Source organism: Mustela nigripes, chromosome 6 (genome assembly GCF_022355385.1).
Source record: "Mustela nigripes isolate SB6536 chromosome 6, MUSNIG.SB6536, whole genome shotgun sequence".
NCBI lineage: Eukaryota > Metazoa > Chordata > Mammalia > Carnivora > Mustelidae > Mustela > Mustela nigripes.
The window spans coordinates 94073478-94085710 of NC_081562.1; the positions used below are offsets into that span (position 1 = coordinate 94073478).

General features: G+C 39.7%; 1 protein-coding gene across 1 annotated transcript in view; it reads right to left on the reverse strand.

Annotated features, from left to right (window-relative positions):
* Positions 1-12233, reverse strand: part of LRIG3 (leucine rich repeats and immunoglobulin like domains 3) — a 47768-nt gene that overhangs the window by 19521 nt on the left and 16014 nt on the right. The window lies entirely within an intron of this gene.

A 12233-nucleotide genomic window follows, 5' to 3' on the forward strand; every position in this document is an offset into this window, starting at 1 on the left:
TCTAATTCTTGTCCTGGAGATTATGCACACAACAGGTACAGGTACTACTGAATTTAAAATACTCATCAGATTGGGATTGTTTTTTAAGCTATGCTAGAGAGCTTTTTCTTTAAGAAACAGCAGGTTTCAAGGTATTGCCATAGTCTTCAAAACCAGAGGATATGCTCCAGGGCTTTGAATATTATAAAAGTATTACATAAAAGCACACCAGTCTAAATAATCTCTAGTTAATTAGATTAATAAGTTTTGACATTAACAGTCTTAAACACCAGACCACAATGACCAATATGGTAGCCACAAGTAGTACTCTAAATTAAAGGTTGAAATTCAGTTCCTTAATCACAGGAGCCCCATTTCAGGTCCTCAACACACACATGTGCTTGGTGGCTGTCAAGTGGGTCAGTGCACATACAGATCATTTCATCACTGAAAGTTCCCTTGGTGAGCCCTATACTAGACCGCAAATGAAAAACAAAACAAAACAAAAAGGGGGCAAGTCAAATCTCTTAAAAGGTCATCAATACAACAGCTTTCAAGGGGAAACTCAACATTAAATGACAATCTTGCTAGAAAACAGGAATCAAATTGATGTGCAAGCCATCTTATTTGTCACATTAGATCAGGGAGCCTGGACTTTTTAGAGCATCATTTGGCAGAGGAAAACATGTCAACGTAGGAAGGCCAGGACGAAAACAGAGTCCACTTACAAAGAAGGTCTCTCTATAATCCACAGAACAATCAAACAATGTGGAGGCTCTAGGAAGAACTCTATACGTGACATGTCACATGCTGCTGTTTTTATACATAGTCTAAGAGTAAGCCTCATTTAATGAGAGAACTTAGGAAATATATCTCATGTGTGTATCTTTCTACCAATAATGTATTTCTATAGCGCTCTGAGAATTTATTAAGCTCTTTTGCATTATTATAGCACACAGGCCTCTCACCATCTCAGAAGGTCTCTGAGTTAAGAGTCCCTCATGCATATTTTTCACAAAATCTTATGCTGCGTTCTGACACAGCGCTTTCACACTCCTGATCTTCTCTGCCATTCTCTGAGGTCCTCTGAAGTAAGTAAGGAGATAGGTCTCTACCCCTCTGTTTTGGACTGTTTATGAAACCTAAGAACGTGGAGAACATCTTAAATGTCAAGCTGAGGCTAAGAATTGTTCATATATTATGCCTTTTGGCATTTAATCACAGTAACATTCCCCCAGAGAGTTATTACAGACAACTGTAAAATTAGGAAACTAGGGTTTTTGACCCATGAGGTCATATTGGTACCAAAGCAATTGCTGAAGGTTAGTCTCATAGAATATAATGTCAAATATATTTGGCAGTTAAGTTCTTATGTGGAGATGCACTCTCCCAACCCCGCCCAGAAAGGGCCACAACTTCCCACTCTTGCAGAAATGCTGAACTTCTGGGGCACCTGGGTGGCTCAGTGGGTTAAAGCCTCTGCCTTCGGCTCAGGTCATGATCTCAGGGTCCTGGGATCGAGCCCCGCATCGGGATCTCTGCTCAGCGGGAAGCCTGCTTCACTTCCTCTCTCTCTACCTGCCTCTATGCCTACTTGTGATCTCTGTCAAATAAATAAAATCTTAAAAAAAAAAAAAAAAAAAAAGAAATGCTGAACTTCTGGTTTCAAACTAATATGGGAATCAACACTGCTTCATAGAGCCATAACCATGCAAAAAACAAGGATGCCCTGGAAACAGGGCCTCCCCAGTCTTGCTTGTACCCCAGGGAGAAAACCGAGGGGTGTGCACATGTTTGCCATGCACCAGAGTAGAAGACAAACTTCCTGAATGTGTGCCAATGTCCGGTGCTGATTTCCCCATAAGAAAGAACAGTTAAGGGAGAAATCAGGTTGGACTTTTTCTATTTAAACTACAATAACCTAACAAAACTTCTCAAAATACTGTCAAAACCCTCTGTATGTTACTTTTAAGGACTGCAGGGAATCATGTCTTTTGATCCAGGTCATCTGGGACTCTAACTATGTTCTCATGTAATCCTATACAAGGTAACAGGCATAGGTGATGCGTATCTTAAGAGCTGAATTTGTCTGTGATTATAGTAAGGTTAAAAAAAAAAAAAAGGTTTAACAGTCCTATTTACAAGTAACAAATATCAAGCCCCTTAGTCTCCCATAAAGTCTTACAGACTTTGTTTAGAGTCAAGTCAGCCATGACCTCTGATTTTGACCATTTCCCACATCTGGATTTGCCAGTGTATAAACTCCTTGATCTAGTTGTGAGGTACAGGGTAATGCAAGCGAGACAATTAGTCAATTTCTAGATCCCGGAGATGGATTTAGTCCAAGAGACAAGCCACAGGCCTTAGGGTCAGGGTGTGTGGGTTAAACAAAACCACACTTTAGGGAACAAAAATGTTCTCTTAAACACATAACCCAAATGTTTGCATTACCAGGATGTCCTCCCACAAACAGCAGAGTAACCCTGAAATGCCCCCCTCTCTCCATTGCCCTCCCCTGCCCCTAGTCACCACGTCCCATCACACTCTGCATCTGGTTTTGGCTCCCAGGCTGTCTGAGGCTAGTAGAGCCACACTTAACATTTAACAACACAAAGCAAACGCTCAGCTATAGATTTTTGCAATAAATGGAACAAACTGGTTTTTTGTGGGAGGGAGAGGGAGACCCACAGGTGTCTATCATGTTGGTCAAATAAGGCCACGAGTTAGATAACAGGCCATACAATCTTCGGTTTATATGTTCGTTTGTTTATTAAGTAATTATGAACAAGGTATTAAAACTGCCAATTACTTGAGTGACGAATAAAATTTTCCTTGCAGTTAAAGTATGCTCCAGCCAAAGCCAGCAATTTCCTGAACTGCACACTTCCTAAATTGCAGTGTGAAAGTGCTCTGTTACAGACGGAGAGTGCACAGTGCCCTCTTTGTCAGCCCTGCTTCCTCGCACAAAAATCCCTTACAACTGCCAGGATAATAGTCCCTGTATCACAGAATTTTAACTCTGTTCTAATGGAACTGAATTAAATCCAAATACCAGTTTCATATTAGCTCTCGGAGACTGACAAATAACCACGTGATATGTACCAGTTTAAACAAAACAAACTTTCTCTGTATCATGCAAGAGTTTCTAAAAACGGAGACAACTCCATTAAAAACTAGATTGAAAGATCTTTTAAATCACCTAAACCCTCAAAATAAACATAATTCTAATAGAGTTGGTCACAAATAGCTTCTTCTAAAAGATAAAGATTCAATTCAACTCCAGCTTGTTCTCCAAATACGGATAAATGCCAAAACCGATGAACACACTGAAAGCACTGTGGTTAATTAATATTTTTGGTAGGATGTGCAATGCTTTAACAAAACAAGCAAACGAACAAACTGAGTGAATACTTTTCCCCATGACTTGGCGTAGAAGTACCATCTTTCCATTGTTCAAAAATCACAATATGTAAGTCATATAAGTATTGGAAGGCATCACAACGTTGTGCAAATCCAACCCAAAAGGACAGCAAACCTTTCGGTCATCTGTTTATGTTGACAGTACAAGGTGTTCCATGGTCAAATCATCGCCAAGGTCAAGGATAATTAGTCCCTTGTGGACACACACAGACCTGGGGGCTTGGTCTGTCAGAGCACAGACGGTTCCCTCAGGCATTTGAGAGGCCACAGGAAAAACAGGAGTCCCAGGTAGTTTCACTCAGCCTCAGCTTCTTGGGCCCAACTACAAGGTTTCACTATGTTGCTAATTTCCCCTTCTGTAACCCACTTGGCCAAATACCTTTAAAATGCAGAGCCAAACATTGCCTGCCATTTTCTTATGGTGAGATTTGCTCTGAGAGTGCTGAAGATCTACCAAGGAATAAGATGGATATGGTCCCTGAATCCATGTTGTTTACCTTCTAGCGGGGGGAAGAGGCAGACAGATGGAAGGGGTCACCACCGTGATAACCACCATGATAAGATGGCCATGGAGAAGAAAGAAATGCCTCCTAAAAAGGAGTGGCAGCGGTCAGCAAAACTTCCCATGGCAAGAAGACAGGCTAGTGTTCCAAGCAGAAGCAAGTGTGAGGAAGGCAAGGCTTCCCTTTGAGGAAATGAAAGGAAGCCTTGTGGGTGGGGTAGAGAGTTCATGGGTGAAGACTAGGGAGATATGAAGTCCAGGAGTGAGGTAGCCAGGAGGAGAGGAATGTAGGTCAAGTGGGACCCTATACACCTCATAGGCACTGGGCCTTTATCTCAAGATTAGCTGGGGGAGGAGGACAGGGGATTTCAGAATCGGGTGACTATATCACACAAAAGTATGCTCTAGCAGTAGTGGGTAGAAACACTGGTAGGGGAAACACAGGCATGACCAGGTGCAGGAACACCGGGAGGTGCAGAGACAGTGTGTTGGGATAACAATGACCTTCTGCCTAGCGATCCACTTTGGGGGTAAAGTAGTACTCTGCATCTGGTTCCCCAGAGCACAGGCTGTGCTTTTCTCCCCCACTGACATACAGGCTCAGGTTTCCAGCTCTGGAACCTCTGGACACTGGAACCCAGTTTGGCACCACTAGAGTTCCCATCCACTCTCCATTACCACTTCTGTGTGTGCTGCTGACATGGAAGGCCTTCTAAAGCATGGGGTGTGGACTGGGATCCCAGCTGGCTCAGGTGTGAGATGTTCCTGACCATTTTAATGTCTATTGTCACTAGGAAAACGGACAAGTGTGTTATTCCCATAGATAAGACTGTGTTTAGTTGTTCTGATCCTCTGAACGCCTGCACTGAATGTAAACCCAGACTAAATTATAACAGCAAAATAGAAGTTATCAGGTTAGTGACATGATCACTTGGTAAGATGATTGGTTTTACTTCCTGACTCACTGCTATCTCCACAAAGCATAAGAGTCTCAAAAGAATTTCATGGACTCTTAAGTGCATAAAAATGGTGTCAGTTTATTTCCAAGGTCTAAAAGGAGAGTGGAATATTCTTTGTGAGGAACTAGAATATCAGGTTTTTTCATACTGGAATTCCTGCACCAACGACACTGCAGCTTCTTGATGAATAAGAAATACCTGTCAATAGTTTCAATGGTCTCCTACCTATTACAGATGATAAAGGCAGCTTAAGGCTTTGCCACTGTGATATGTGAAGAAAGATGTACCATCTTGGGCATATTAAGAGGTTATGTGTGAGTGGCACTGACCATTTAGCAAAGGTGTGGGCAGCAAAGCTTACTTTGAAACTATTTTTTGTATGTTGCAATGCCCTCCCTTCTTAGAATGTATCACTAACCGCACCCCTTGAGTCTAATTCAGTTAGTGTAGGTAACAAATGGCTGCAGTTGTAGTCATTCTACAGAGAAGGCATATTAACTGTACTGAGACAGTCAGCCCAGCCCCAAGGAAATACTGATTTCTATATATAACTTGCAAGCAACCACTTCAGCACCCATTTATAAAAGAATTACAAGTAGTTAAAGAAAACACTACATTTTGCAAATACATTAAAGGTCATTTATATTTCCAACAATAACCTTTGTGCCCCAACAAAATGTTTCCTTGGAAACCACCTTGGCTGGAATAACTAGCACCCCATAATATTAGGCTTCTTTTAAGAGAGAGACTTGGCAAGCAAAAGAACCTCTCCCATGCAGATAAAAAATAAACTCTCTTTGCTCATGTTTTTTCTAAAAAAGATAATTAAGAAGTTTCATTAAAAGAACACATGTTCAGACTGGTCCCCTGGTACTGTGGCATCAAAGAATAAAGCCAACTGAGGAAACTTTTGCAAGGAGAAAGATTCTTGATTAAGAACTAACAATACTAAACAGCAAATGGGGCACTGTAAGGAGCAGAGAGTCCATTCTGTCAGCTAGAAGCCAGGTCAACATAGACTATAACTGTCTTTTGGATCAAGAACATTAATAAAGATGGCCATAATACTTTAATACGAACATCCTACAGTGATCAGGGCCCTATTTACGGACCAGTTATAATACAGGTTAAAAATGAAAAAAGAAATAGGGGTCAAAAACCCATTTTCATCACAAAGAAAAAAACCCTTTTGGATTCCCAAGCGTGAATTCAGTTTAGTTCTTTATGGAAAGAGAAATTTAAGGGTGAACAACTTAAAATTTAAGATGCCAAAGAGACAGACTGAACAAGTATTTTAATCTGAAATAATTTAATTATGTACAATAAAAATTAATTCTAATTCAGTCAAGTATTTTTTTTTTTTTTTTGATATTTTCTTAGACAGGGAGCACGTGCAAGGGGAGCAGCAGGCAAAGGGGGAAAGAGAAGCAGGCTACCCGCTGAGCAGGGAACCTGATATGGGGCTCGATCCCAGGACCTTGGGATCATGACCCGAGCCGAAGGCAGACATTTAACCAACTCAGCCACCCAGGTGCCCAAATTTAGTAAACTAGAAGTTTTCCCTTTCTCTTTGAGGCAGAGGCTTTCTACACACTTTTTCATATGCTGGACCATTGTTACAGTTCAGCTGTGAGTTTGCATTTCCCACCTGGCTTGTGATTTGCTTGTGAACAGAGAGACTAATTCATCTTTGATCCCCTAGAACTCGGGGTTCAGTGAATGGGTTTGAAACCGTAAGTGACCAGTGCTTCATCTAGAAATTCTAGATCAAACTTTAGATTGGCTGGTAGGGATTTATTTGAAGTGTGGTTCAAAATGCATATGTACATCAGAAAATGGGATGACCATTACAGCTGCCAGCTAAAAAAAAAAAAAAAAACACAAAACTGCCATTTTGTTGAAGCAGCAATTCCAATCATAGTTCCCTAGCAAGGGGATTTTGATTCTCTTCTTGGTTGTATTTTGATTTACTAGACTTTGTGGACCTTGATTTTCTCACCTGTCAAGCAAGAGGACATTGAATGCAATGATCTCAGGCATGCCTAAAGAGCTGTGATTCTGGATTTGGATGACAAGTCCTGCAGAAGATCAGATTTGCTAGAAAGGCTTCAGACAAACATTATACAGAAAATGGAGCCTCTTGCAGAAGCTGGCCTCGCTTTGGGGGGGGACCTCTTTTGGGAGTCCCACTGCCTGGCTGCCCATCTTCACCCTTGGTTTACTCCTTCATTTTCCTGGGGCATATCCTCCACTAGCTTTCCAAGTAACCATGAACAGAGGTGCTCTCCTCAGCCCCCATGTTTCAAAATGTCTTTATAGGATTGACAGTTTGAGTGCATACAGAATTTCAAAGTAATTCTCCCCTAGGATTTTGAAGACACTGTTTTACCCTATCCAAAGCATTCATGGAAGTACTGACAGAAGAGCCAGAAGCCATTCTGATTCTCTATCTCCATGCTTCTCAAACATGGGCAGACATGAGAACCAGAGGACAGGGGTTTCTTAAAGCAGTTTAGATGGAACCTGAGAATCTGTATTTCTACCAAGTCCCTGGGTGATACAGCTGTCACTGGCAACACATGAGGAGAACCACCGTCAACCCCCACAGGTCACCTGTGTTGTTTTATGCCTCTCAGAGCTTCACTTTACTCCTGGTATTCTGAGACTGCCCAGTATTATCTCCAGTGGTAGGCCTTGTTTCAACTGCTTGCACTCAGTAGGGTCTTTCAACCTAGAAACGTGTATTTCTTAGTTCTGGGATATTTTTTTGTTTGTCTGATCATTTCCTCCCTTCTATTTCCACATACATCTCTGTGGCATTCCAATAAGGTAGGGAATAGATTTCTGCCTGATTTTCCTATTTTCTCATTTTTTCCTCTCCCATTTTCCATCCCTTTGTCTTTCCGTTCTTCTTTTGGATAAAGTTTTCGACTTTCTTTCGACACTTCTGTTAACCTTTTAAAGAGTCTGTTATATTTTTAACGTTCAAAAGTTCGTCCTTATTTTCTCAATATTCATTATTATTATTACTAATGATTTATCATTCTTTACTTGCTTTGTGGCTATCACATCTCTTTTCTTTCTGCACGTATTGGGTTTTCCAGAGGTTCCCTTTTCCTTCCACTGTCTCTGGTTCTCTTTTCCCATTTATTTCAGACACTGATCTTATTTATTTATTTAATTTTAGAGACGGGGAGAAGAGGGGTGGAGGGACACAGAGGGAGAGAGAGAGAATCTTAAGCAGGTTCCACACCCAGCATGGAGCCTGACATGGGGCTTGATCCCCTGATCCTGAGATCATGACCCGCGTTGAAATCAAGAGTCAGATGCTTAACTGACTGAGCCACCCAGACACTCTGTAGACACTTGATTTTATTCGAAATGTCTACACAAGTCTGGCAATCACTGAGCTAACCATTCATATTTAATAAAAAGCACTCAAAAGTTTACTGAAGACTATGTGCAGAATAGACTTGTTGACTGGTGAGTCCCACCATGGTGGCAGAGAGGGGACCTATTTCATGATGGGATCTCCACATGTCTTATTGCTCTGATCTTCCAGTCTCTAGTCTGGTGGGTCCACGCATGATTGCTAATATCTAGGAAGGCTCACAGGTAAATAAGTTAATAAGTTGGGGCAAGGAAGTGTCATCCTCAGTGTTTAGATGAGATTTAATTTCCCTGATTGCAGAATATGCTATCCTCAATCCTCATCCCTTCCTTGCCCAACTTGGCTGGTGTCCCAAATTCTAGAGACTTAGTCTTTCAACTCTCCAGAGGGTAACTTCTATTCTGCTAATGTCAGGCTTTGAGTTTTGGAGGATGAGTATGGTGGAGAAACTTGGAGGTCTCATTGCTTCTTATAAAAGAGTTTTAACTTTTCCCTCAATTTCAGTCCTACCTTGTATCCTTATAGGCTTTGAATTTCTGAACTCAGAATGGTTCCACTGAAAACAAAACAAAACAAAACAAAACAAACAAGTTGCTGCTTTTGGGATCCACTCCATTTTCTCTCTTTTAAGTCAGTTATAATTTGTTCATCTGCTTGCAAAATTTTTATGACATTTCTTATTTGGACTGTCTTCTTTCCTATTTTATTTTTGTTCCTCTCTGTGTATATTTTTTTAGACCTTAATTCCATTTTAAGGGAGTTTTAAGAAAGAGCAGAGTTAAATGAATATATTCAGCCCGCTAGGCTTAATAGGAAGTCTTCAACAGAAATGCAATCAATGAATAAAACGGTTTTTCTCTAAAAAGCAAAATAAACCACAAAACCTTCCCTCAAAAGAGCTACTGTAATTTTTTTACCCCCAAATTCACCCAACTTAGCTTTGTATATTTTAATGAAAAATTAGCCTATACAAAGGATTTTCATTCAAGATGATAGTACAAACCAGAAAACACATCATTATTCTGAACCTCAAATTAATAAACAGTTCTCATGCAGATTAATTCTGTATGAACACATCAGGTTAAATTAATGTTATTTTATTTTCTGATATGGTTCACAGACCAATGGACTAAGAACACCATATTTAACCAAGTATTTAAATTGTTCTTGTGAAAAAGACATGGATAACGTGGTGATGATGATCAGACAGGCAAATGGTAAGCTTACATCCTTTATCTTTATCTTTATCCAGAGTGACATGAATCTTTAAAGGAAGTTGTTAGGATCCAAATCAATGTACAGAAATCTGATACATTACTATATACTAATAATGAAACAGCAAAGAGAGAAATTAAGAAAATAATCCCATTTATAATTGTACCAGAAATAATAAAATACCTAGGAATAAGTTAACCAAAGAATTGAAAGAATTATACTCTGAAAACCATAAAACACTGATGAAAGGGGCAGTTGGGTGGCTCAGTGGGTTAAGCCTCTGCCTTCAGCTCAGGTCATGATCTCAGGGTCCTGGGATCGAGTCCCGCATTGGGCTCTCTGCTCAGCTGGGAGCCTGTTTCCCCCTCTCTCTCTGCCTGCCTATGTGATCTCTCTCTCTCTGTCAAATAAGTAAATAAAAGCTTAAAAAAAAAAAAAACTGATGAAAGAAACTGAAGACAACACAAAGACATGGAAAGATATTCTGTACTCTTGAACTGGAAAAACAAATATTGTTAAAATATCTATACTACTGAAAGGAATCTATAAGTTTAATATTATCCCTATTAAAATACCAACAGCATTTTCCACAGAACTAGAGCAAACAATCCTAAAATGTGTATGGAACCACAAGGACCATGTAGCCAAAGCAATCTTAAAAAAAGAAAACAAAACTAGAGGTATCACAATCCCAGAGTAGATTATATCCTACAAGCTATAATCATCAAAACAGTATGGTACTGTCCCCAAAACAGACACAAGGAATCAACACCAATTATATGGTCAATTAATCTCAAAAAAGGAGGTAAGTATAAGCAACAGGAAAAAGTCTCTTCAACAAATGGTGTTGGGAAAACTGGACAGATAACATGAAAAAGAATGAAATTGGGCCACTTTCCTTACCATACACAAAAATAAATTCAAAATGGATTAAAGATCTAAATGTGAGACCTGAAACCATAAAAATCCTAGAAGAGAACATAGGCAGTAATTTTTCTGACACCTGACACCAGCCATAGCAACATTTTCTAGATATGTCTCCTGAGACAATGGAAGCAGCAACAAACATAAGCTATTGGAAATACATCAAAATAAAAGGCTTCTGCACAGGGGAGGAAAAAATCAACACAACTAAAAGACTGAATGGGAAAAGGTATTTGCAAACAACATTATCTGATAAAGGGTTAGTATCCAAGATATATTAATAACATAGATAATTCAACATCCAAAAACCAAAAGATCCAATTAAAAAATGGGCAGAAGACATGAACAGGCATTTCTCAAAAGACGACATCCAGATGGCTAACAGGCAAATGAAAAGATGCTCAACATCACTCATCATCAGGGAAATGTGAATCAAAACTACAATGAGACAGCATCTCACACCTGTGAGAATAGTTAAAATTCAGAAACATAAGAAACAACAAGTGTTGGTAAGGATGTAGAAAAAAAGGAAACCTTGTGCAATATTGGGAATGCACACTGGTGCAGCCACTGTGGAAAACAGTGTGGTGGTGCCTCAAAAAGTTAAAAATAGAGCTACCCTACAATCCAGTAATTAATTATACTACTGGATATTTATCCAAAGAATATGAAAATGCTAATTCAAAGGGATACATGTACCCCTATATTTATTGCAGTATTATTTACAATAGCCAATTATGGAAGCAGCCCAAGTGTCCATCGAGAGATGGATAAAGAGATGATATACACACACAGACATACATACACTCAGTGGAATATTACTAAGGCATAAAAAAGAAATTTTGCCATTTGCAATGACACGGATGGAGCTAGAGTATAAAATGCTAAGGGAAATGAGTCAGAGCAGGACAAATACCGTAACTTAACTCATATGTGGAATTTAAGAAACAAAACAAATGAGCAAAGGAAAAAGAGAGAGACAAACCAAGAAACAAACTCTTAACTACAGAGAACAAACTGATGCCTACGAGAGGGGTGATGGGTGGGGGATGGGTAAATAGATGATGGAGATAAAAAGTACACTTATCTTGATGTGCACTGGGTAATATGGAACTGCCGAATCACTAAACTGTACACCTGAAAGTAATAGAACACTATTAACTATGCTGGAATTAAAATAAAAAAAAAAAAAAAGGAAGCTGCTAGTGGCTGTGACTGGGTCAGACTGTGGCCCTTGTGGGGTCAACATCTGTCCGAGCAAGGACAGTGGTGGGAATAATCAAGTACAAATGTCACAGAACTACACGTATAGTGCATCTGTTAGATGAATCAGCATCCCAAACCTTTCAACGTACTCACATGATGGTCTAGAAGCAAGCAGAGAAATAAGCTGGGATAAGGCAGTGTTTGGGATTTTTAATCAATCATTTTAAAAAGGCCTATGTGAAAGCAATTCCTATGAAATGACAGTAGACTGGGGAGCTTGGCTGACCACAGCTGGATAGGAGCCAATAATACAACATGGTCCTTAAAGGCTAACATAATTTGAAGCTTCATTTATATCCATATATTTTTTTTTTTACTTTAAATTCAATGTAGTTAACAGATAATGTATTATTAGTTTCAGGGGCAGAATTCAGGGACGCATCAGATGCAAGTAACACCCACTCCTCATTGCATCAACTGACCTTCTTAATGCCCATCACCCAGTCACCCCATCCCTCCACCTCCTCCTGTCCATCAGCCCTCAGTTTATTCTTTATCACTGAGAGTCCTTTATGGTTTGCCTCTCTGTATTTTATCTAATTTTATTTTTCCTTCTCTTGCCCCATTCATCTGTTTT